Genomic DNA, 7,804 nt, shown 5'->3' with positions numbered 1-7,804 from the left:
ATGTTTGATGGAATTCTCGTCGAGTGATCTTTGTGGCCGAATCATTCACTCGAACTGTCCACAATTTTCTCCACACTATTCACGAACCACTGGGCCGAAGTGGCCGTGCGGTTAAAGGCGCTGCAGTCTGGAACCGCAAGACCGCTACGGTCGCAGGTTCGAATCCTGCCTCGGGCATGGATGTTTGTGATGTCCTTAGGTTAGTTAGGTTTAAGTAGTTCTAAGTTCTAGGGGACTAATGACCTCAGCAGTTGAGTCCCATAGTGCTCAGAGCCATTTGAACCACGAACCACTGTGGCCCGTGACATGGTGCATTATTATTCATAAAATTACACCGTTGTTTGGGAACATGAAGTCCATGAATGGCGGCAAACGGGCTCCAAGTACTCAAACATAACCATTTCCATACAATGATCGGTTCAGTTGGTCCAAAGGACTCAGTCAATTCGACGTAAACACAGCACACATCATTATGGAGCTACCATCAGCTTGTTGATAACTTGGGCCCATGGTGTCATGGGATCTACGCCTCACCCTAAACATGGCAACAGCTATTACTAACTGAAATCGTGATTTATCTTACCAGACCATGGTTTTCCTGTCATCTAGCGTCAAACTGATATGGTCACAAGATCAGAAGAGACGCTGTGGTCAATGTCGTACACTTATCAAAGGCATTCGCGTTGGTTGTCTGCTGCCATAGCCCATTACCGCCACATTTCGTGGAACTGTCCTAAATGATACGTTCGTCGTACATCCTACATTGAATTTTGCTATTATTTCACTGACAACTCTATGCAGACGCCGCTGCTCTCGGTCGTAGACTGAAGGCCGTCGGCGACTCAGAGATAACTGCTGAAATTTTGAAATTTCAGCACACTCTTGACGTACTGGACCTCGGAATGTTGAATTCCTTAGCGATTTTGGAAATGGAGCGTTCCACGCCTCTTACTCCGATTACCATTTCGCAGTCAAAGTCTGTTAATCCCTGTCCTGTTGCCATAATTACGTCGAAAAGTTTTTTACATGCTCCAGAAAATGGTTCAAATGGCTTTGAGCACTGAGACAAAACTCAGTTGGTAGAGCACTTGCCCGTGAAAGGCAAAGGTCCCGAGTTCGAGTCTCGGTCCGGCACACAGTTTCAATCCTCCAGGAAGTTTCATAGCAGCGCACACTCCGCTGCAGAGTGAAAATCTCAATCTGGAAACATCCCCTAGGCTCTGGCTGAGCCATGTCTCCACAATACCCTCTCTTTCAGTAGAGGTAGTCCTGCATGGTTCGCAGGAGAGCTTCTGCAAACTTGAAAGGTAGGAGACGAGGTACTGGCGGAAGTAAAGCTGTGAGGACGGGTTGTGAGTCGTGCTTGGGTAGCTCAGTTGGTAGAGCACTTGCCCGCGAAAGGCAAAGGTCTCGAGTTCGAGTCTCGGTCCGGCACACAGTTTTCAAAAAATGGTGCAAGTGGCTCTGAGCACTATGGGACTTAACTTCTGAGGTCATCAGTCCCCAATAAGAACTACTTAAACCTAACTAACCTAAGGACATCACACACTTCCATGCCCGAGGCAGAATTCGAACCTGCGACCGTAGCAGTCACGCGGTTCCGGACTGAAGCGCCTAGAACTGCTCGGCTACAGCAGCCGGCTTACTCTCTAGGGATCAGTGGCGGAGAACTCGCCACCTAGGGGGATGAGGTGTTGACCCCGACCGTACGTGACTCGTACGTTGCCGGCCTGTATTGTTTTGAATCGGCGGGGTCCTGGCACCAGTACTAGACTTTAGAAAACAGTGCACAAAGTGAGAGCACAGTAGAACGCTAAAGACGGTGACCCATAAAGACATACCCAGGAAATAAATGGCCATCTTACAGCTAGGCTCTTCCATCAGAACACTTTCTCCTGAGGGCATTATACGTTGCCCAGTGAGTTCTCAGAAAGCAAATGGAGGGGGGATACATTTGAACAGAATTGCTAACAGCCTACCTCTCCCGAGAGCAGCCACGCTGTCCAGACTGAAAGCGCGTTGTGACAGACAGATAACTAACCCAGTCCGATGAGTAGTTTTTACGATATATCGTGCCAAACACTGATACCTTCGGCTGAATGACGCCAGGTAAGCAGAGACATATGTTATAATTTTGTATACAGATTTTGTATGAGTTAATATGGTCGAAACTTTTGTTTTGTATTTGTTTCATGAAGGAAAATGAAGATCGGCAAGATAGTTTCAGTGTTGTCCTGACGACGCGGCATTAGTTGTACTGGGTGCTATTGGGGTCCAAAGAATGGCCTGGAAGACATTGTTGAGTCTGTATTTAATTATTAAATATGCCTTGCTAATAAATGAACATAAAATTGTATTCATTGCTGTATCTGATGTCAAACTGATAACGTTAAAAATTCTGATATATCAGATCTGTACGTATTGGTAATTCATTTTACGTAATAACTTCTGAGAAGAGAAATTAAGATAGCTCAGTTGCGACAGTTGGTTGATGCGGCAATCTATCTTCAATTTTGAGACTTTCTTGTTTCATGAAGAATAGCCAGGCAATTTTAAGTGACTATTTTTATAGCTCAATTAGAAGTTTAAATTGACAGTTGAATGACAGGACGTGTTCTTACGCGCAGAATAGGATTGGAAGGGTAGGAATTTTTCTCACAGTTACCATTACAAAGATTAGGCGTTGTTTTGCACTTCACTACTTAATGTGTACTCAGTTCTAGTGATGTTTTACGTATTTTTAATGCTTGTTTAACCAGCTTAATAGTTATTTGATGGTTACAGGAAAATCAATGAATGATATTATAACGGTTGTGAATTCAGTGCATGTGAATTATGCCGAGTGAACCGAATAGAAATATTAATGTCATTTTAACATTGTTGAAGAAGTTATGCTATCTAATCCTTCGATGTATTGCTACTGCCTCGCAAGCCACCTGGAATTAATATCGGAGTGATTGATGAAGAAGAAGACGATTACTCTTGAATACTCATTATTCCAGTATCAGCAAAATTGTTACCTCTTATGAATGAAACGCACACAACACTGGATTAATATTGTACAATATTTAATATTGGTCACACGAACCGGTTTTCGACTACTACGCCATCATCAGAAACAAAGATAGGTATGTAATGCAGTGAAATTTTATTGAATGAAATATTTTAAAGTAATTCATGTACAGAACGTCTCTATTACGAGAGGCGAAGTTGGAATTAAATACGGAACAAGAGGGATTATCTCTCTGTAACTGCGATGTAAGATTGTTTAACGAAGATAAAGTATGTGACACATTAACTAATAAACGAGAGATCAATTACAACAGTTGTACATAGAAGAATGTAAGTGAGCAATAAACTCTGATGAACTGGATGAATAAAATAATATTGTCTTTTATAGGTCCTAAATTACATACAGATAAGGTATAATAGTGATATGAAGCACGCAAGTGAAGTAGCCGTGATTATACAAGCAAGATTTTTTAACATAAGAAGTGAAAATATTGTAACTGAAATTAAGGAAATGAGACATGTTAGAGGGATAATTCACAACATGATCTGGATGGGATGAAGAATATTATCTGCAGTTAGAAGTGGCGACTGAGTGAACTGTGTCTGGTCATTCGGTTGCTTGGGTTGATGGACATTTCAATTATTTCAAGATGATTCATTTCCCTTCCTTTATGAATGTGATGTAATACCTTCACCTTATAACTATGGATTTCTTTAGGCAGGTGGTCTGCGAAAGCTGAGTCTCCAACTTCTGTGGTGTTACTTCAAGCAGCTACGTATTGTCCCACCAGGGTGACCCATACGGAATCTGGTAGGATTACAAGTAACTTTATGTGCTCCTCTCTTTACCAAAGCCGGGGTACTTTCTTCGCCATTGGGAAGAAAGTATTGAATAGTGCGACACTCTTTTCCAAAGCTGGGGTACTGTCTTTGCCATTGGGAAGAAAGTACTGAATAGTATTGTGCAAACAAAAGGATGTTTCACGTTCCTGTATTTAAGCTTTCCGGCTACATCCAGTGAGCCTTCTCCGAAGCATGGAACTGTGCACAATTTATGCATTCTCGATGCGATGGGTCAAGGACAGGTTAAAGAAGAGAGAACTCCAATTGTTTCTGATTTTTGTGCATTCTTAAGTCGATTAAGGTGATTGGATAGCCATTGTTTGATGATGTTTGTTTGATTGCATTTAGTTCTTTTTGGAAGTTATCTTCCACCTTGAGAATGTTCACAACACCGCTGGATACATTTTTCCGCAATGTCAATCTGGTTGGGTAATATGTACCCGTTTGAAGGAGATTGGAAACTTATACAAGGGGCCCCTACTACTTACGCAGACCATCAGCTTAAAGAAGGCCATGGTAACAAAGTGCAACATGAAGTATTTCATAACATCCATAAAGGAAGGGAGATGAGCTATCTTGAAGTAATGGAAATTAATAAACACATGTCCTTCAGCCCAAGCTTAGTCCTGAATGACCAGACACAGTTCCTTTATTCGCGACTTCTAATAGAAGATACTGCCCCTAATCCCATCCCATCCAGGCCATGTCGCAAATTACCCCTCTTATTCACATGTCCCATTTACTTTATTTCAGTTACTATAATTTCTCTCCCTGTGTTACTTTTTTTCATTACGTTGTATAACCACGGCTACTTCTCTTTCCTGATTAATATCACACTTATATCTTGCCTGTTTGTAATTTAGAACCTGTAAAAGAGAAGATTATTTTGTTCAGTCTCATCTTTCGTATATGTCATCAAAGTTCATTGCCCACTTATTTTCTTCTACATACACCGTTGCAATTGGTCTCTCGTTCATTAGTTAATGAGTGGCATATTTTATCTTCGTTAAATAATTTTAAATCGCATTTACAATGAAATAATCCCTTTTGTTCAATTCCTAATTCCAACTTCATCATGGAGATGTATTGTACATGAACTAGTTTAAAATCTTTGATCCAACGAAATTTCACGGCATCACGTACTTATCTTTGTACCTGATGATGACGTAAGGGTCGAAAACCGGTTCGTGTAACAAATGTCAGTCTCAACGAAATTCACTAACAGCTGTGTAACGTAAGAGGCTATTTTATTTTATTTTGAAGGATACCTGTTTCAGCGTTTCACTTTTCCATCTTCAGGCCTCAAATCAGTCTCTCAAAATAAACGAAAATGTCATATAGAGCCACAGATCTCTAAATATCGTGAATTCAGTCATTACATTAATGCTTCATTCGAAGACTTGATAGCCCTCAAAATAAAATAAAATAACATCTTAACTTACTTGGCTGTTGATGAATTTGGACGGGTCTCGTTTCAAATTATATCGAACGGATGGACGTGTATGGGTATGAAGACAGCCTCGTGAATCCATGGACCCTGCATGTACGTAGGGGACCCTTCAAGCTGCTGGAGTCTCTATAATGGTGTGGGTCGTGTGCATTTGGAGTGATCTGGGACCCCTGACATATCTAGATATGACTCTGACAGATGACATGTACGGAAATATTCTGTCTGATCACCTGCATCCATTCATGTCCATTGTCTGTTCCGACGGACTTGGACAATTCCAGCAGGCCAATGCGACACCTCACACGTCCAGAATTTCTTCAGAGTGGCTCCAGGAACACTTTTATGAGTTTAAACACTTCCGCTGTCCAAAACTCCCTATACATGAAGCTTATTGGGCATATCTGCGATACCTTGCAATGTGCTGTTCAGAAGACATCTCCACCCCCTAGTACTTTTACGTATTTATGGCAAGTCCTGCAGGATTCTTGGTGTCAATTCCCTTCAGCGCTACTACAGACATTAGGCGAGTCCACGCCACGTGGTGTTGCGTCACTTCTGTGAGCTCGCGGGAGCCTAACACGATATTAGGCAGGAGTTACGGTTTCTTTTGCTCTTCAGTGTATATTGTAACCAGTTTCAGTAACTATACACCGTCTTCACTCCTCAACTGACGGAGAGGATATGAACTCCAGTCGCACACTTCATCCCATCGGTGGCTTACATCTATGATTTGGCTTCCGTAGAATACAGTAAAAGCGATGTGGTGGCTGTAACCATGAACTACCAACAGCAGGCCCATGTCCCTCAGCTTCAGCTAAAGCCAGAAGATGGTGTGTTGAGTCACCGAAAGTGGTTGCCGTGTAATAAAATGATGTCAAGACAACACCAGTAGGTGTTTCAGTTTATTACGCAAAAAATATGGTAAAAATATCTAATAGCATCGGCTGGTTGGAACAGAACAAACTTAGGGATTTTCCAACAGCAGTAAATTCATACAGGCTCATCCGTGACCTGGCGGAGAGACATAGTTGCATGTTTAATATAATTTCTCTTTCCATTGCGATCACACAACCGCTGTTATCCATCCGTGGTTGAATTTAAAAAAAAAAAAACCTGGTTCACATGGGCCAAGTTTTTGATTTCATGTCTAGTGAATTCCCTTTTCATCCAGTTTATTAATGTCGATTTTTGATCCTAGGGTCACCTGTTTCCAAATATTGCTAAGTAAAAAATGTTGTATGACGTTTTAAATGAGTATCTGAGTTCTTCGGGGAGCAGTCTATCTCTCAACAGCCCAGCTGATGCGGATACCACTCCAAAAGAAAGAGTCAGACCTACTGGCACTACACAGCTAATCATGGAGATGTAGAAGAAAGGGCAACATTTGGTCACCGTGAATATTGGAATAAACCATTTGGTTCATTTTCGTAGTAACCTGAGTGAGTAGGCCGAAACCACGGACGAAAACACCCCCAAAGCAACACTTTTCATACACTTTTAATACAGTTTCCTCTTTCATCATGTTGTTTCTTTTGCTTTGTCATTTGATTTTTTATGTGTCTCCTAACTAATTTTTTTGTCTGATAACAAAACATATCTTGGAACTGGACGCTTAATATTCCCTTTATAATATTTGGCTCTTTCTGACCCCTCATAATTTTTATACATGTGATTCCTGTGCTTTCATGTCCAAAGTTGTTTGAAATATTCTTCGTGTCTAACACATTTTTCCCCAATTACTATGTTTGTCAGGACAAAGTGTCCAACAAAGTCTACTGCACGCTTACTCATATTTTAATTCTATCCCTTGTTCCTGCAAACTAGTTTTTCATTTCTTGTAAATAAATTAGAAACCATTATCTGATAAAATGACCTATGGTTTGCCTATCTCATTGAAGTAAACTTTTATTATTTTATCAGATACTGCTTTGCTAGTTATATCTTAGGAGATAACTTAATAAATTTTGAAAGCACATCCATTGCTACTGAATGTAGCAAAATCCCTTTGTTCTCCTTGGTAAAGGGCCAAAGAAATCCATAGCTACTAATTGTAAGATATTATTGGGCAATATAGATTCCATTGGACCACTACCACTCTGATTAGCTACCTTAGAGTTTAGACACAAGTCACAGATCTTTATTCACTCACGTACTCTGCATGTCATGTTATTAAAATTCACTGATCCCATTAACTTATCTATATACTTTTTACTTCCACACTCGCCACAACTTAAATGGTGCCCAATCATTTAAAGTAACTAAATTATCATTTGGAATAGAAACTCTCCATACTTCCTATATTTCGTCACAATAATATATCATTCAAAATACAGTAATATTTTGACATTTAATTGTTGCCCTTATTACTAGGATTGATTTCTTTCTGAGATTTAATTCCTTTATATGATACATACCCTTACACCCTTCTATTTCTAATTTATCTTCACCTCCTTCAGCACTGCTGGCTATCTCGGTAAAACATCACATACCATATTCTGT

This window comes from Schistocerca nitens, chromosome 9 (assembly GCF_023898315.1).
Source record: "Schistocerca nitens isolate TAMUIC-IGC-003100 chromosome 9, iqSchNite1.1, whole genome shotgun sequence".
Classification (NCBI taxonomy): Eukaryota; Metazoa; Arthropoda; class Insecta; order Orthoptera; family Acrididae; genus Schistocerca; species Schistocerca nitens.
Note: the sequence above shows the minus strand (reverse complement) of the source record.